The sequence below is a fragment of the Miniopterus natalensis genome, chromosome 2, assembly GCF_054644295.1.
Source record: "Miniopterus natalensis isolate mMinNat1 chromosome 2, mMinNat1.hap1, whole genome shotgun sequence".
Taxonomy (NCBI): Eukaryota; Metazoa; Chordata; class Mammalia; order Chiroptera; family Miniopteridae; genus Miniopterus; species Miniopterus natalensis.
In genome coordinates, this window is record NC_142082.1 from 42679018 (window position 1) to 42681409 (window position 2392).

Here is a 2392-nt window from a genome sequence, read left to right on the forward strand (position 1 = left end):
ATCAAATGATCTTGATGTACAAAAGAACTGCTGTAATTGAGAAGTGATTGGAGTCTCCACCCCTCCAGCGATGCTTTCTGTGCCCTGTCAGCACCAGCAATGCCATGGCCCCAGCCTTTGGATTGTACATTGGCCACTAAAGCTCCTGATGGGGCCCTGGTCCTGAAGGCGGTGGCATTGGCTGTGGCCCTGGCAGCACCGAGCCCCCTCCCTCGATGCCCTCCCACGATATGGCAGGAGGCAGGAGCCAGAGAGCCCATGGCCCACCAAGAGGGGACTTATACTGGTTGCGCTCCTTCCTGGCCAGAGGTATTGCAGGTGCTGTGCTAAATCAACAGTTGCTGTTTTGTTTTGAGGAAAGCTTTTATTACAAGTTCACCATCACCATCACAAACATTTAGGAGTATTTTCTGCATTGAGTGCTGTTCCCCAAAAGGAGGGATACTTTAGATTGTATAAAAGGCATTGATGATTCGAATGATTGATGGTGCAATCCAGTTTATGGTGTTTGAGCATTGTAAAACATTACTTACCACAAAGCTGGGAATTTCTGGTCGTGTGCACAGATTAACAGCTGGATCCATGGCAGGTATAACAGCAGTTGTCTGTATTTACGCTCTTGACATGGTTAGAGTAGGCCTAACATTCTGGATGAAAGAGGAACACACTTACACAGGAATTATTCAAGCATTCAAAACAATTTATGCAAAGGAAGGCAGTTCCCTTGGATGTTACAGAGGCCTGATGCCTACTACATTAGGATAGGCTCCATATGCAGGTGTTTCATTTTTTCTTTTGGTACCTTAAAGAGTGTTGGGCTTTCCCAGTACTCCCACCCTTCTTGGTAGACCTTCATCAGACAATCCTAATGTCTCAGTTTTGAAAACTCACATAAACTTACTTTGTGGTGTTATTGCTGGAACAACAGCACAGGCAATATCCTACCCATTGGATATAACTCTCAGGCGAATGCAATTAGGAACTGTTCTTCCAGAATTTGAACAGTGCCTTACCAAGTGGGCTATGAAGACTATGAAGTGTGTCCATGGACACTACGGAATTTGAAAAGGATTATATCATGGTGCATTTGCTGCATTCCATCTCAAGCAGTGGCTTTTGCAACACAGGAACATATGAGGCAGTCTTTTCACCTCAACGAAAAATAAAAGTGATTTCCTTTCCTTAATAAACTCTCAGAGAGAGAAATAAAATGTTACTTTAATTTTAGGGAGAACATTACTTGAAAAAGGATATTTATCCTATTACAGGGATCACTGGTATTTTAGTACTTGATTTTTTTTATTCATCACAAGTCAAAGTGCTTGCTGTACTTTTTGATACCAAAAGTTACACAGCAGAACATTGAAAAAAATTCTTAGATTGATGCTGGTTAATCAGTTATGTTATTTGAAACCATTTAAAAGTGTCATTTGAAGTATAACTAACTTAAAATGGGATTCAAGTGGTTGCTCTTAGCTTTATCATGCTGTTTCAAGCTTCTAATTATAATCATGATTTTCAAAGGTTCTAACATTGGTTATTATTATTATGACAAATAGGCTTTGTAGTTTAGGAGCCAGCAATGAAATATTATTCTTATTATTTCTCTCCTTAAAATTCTGTTCCACTGGATAAAAGGACAAACACTTTCTCTTTCTCTTTTTTAAAAATAAATGTTGTGCTTAAAAAGTGGTCATGTAGAGACTCAACACTAAATGAAGAATTTTTAGGTATTGTTCAAATGTTATTACCAGGTACTACGACTAATTTAAATATTTTTAAAAGTCAATGAATTTCCCAAGGCAGTAATAGTAAATACTCTCTGCTCTCAAAACAGATTAGCATTATAGATTTGTTTTGTTAGATGATTTGGTGCATACTAAAAAATTTACTTAAGTGGATTGTGAAATGTCCATTAATATAGATGTGAATGTCAAAGATCAGTCCTAAAGTATTGTCATGATGCATCAACTAGTTCTTCCAAGTAATATAATGTTAGTGCACTATAAACTTAAGTAACAATGTAAAAATTATTTGAATTACTATTCTTTATATTAAAATGGCTTAAAATGTAAGAATTCCATTTATTGTGTTTAGAGTACTATGTTTTATTATAAGCATGACAAAAAAATAAGAGAGAAACAGTTATAGTTTTGTCCTTAGAAATAGTGACTTGTAAAATTGATGTTATTTTTAAGACAATAGAAAACTAAATTAAAAGTGATATTTCTGTCTCAATTTTTACATAAAAAGTTCCTTGTTACATGTTGGTAAAAATTAGATGAACTGGTCTCATTTTCCAAAGCCTTTATTTTAAAATAAATATGTATCTTTGTATGATTTATAAGTGTACATGCAGGTAGAGATACATGTGTTTCTTTAACTATTTTGT

At 35.9% G+C, this 2392-nt stretch overlaps 1 pseudogene; it reads left to right on the plus strand.

Moving 5' to 3' along the window:
• Positions 1-230: 230 nt before the first annotated feature.
• LOC107545862 (mitochondrial coenzyme A transporter SLC25A16 pseudogene) lies at positions 231-1166 on the plus strand (annotated as a pseudogene).
• Positions 1167-2392: the final 1226 nt, after the last annotated feature.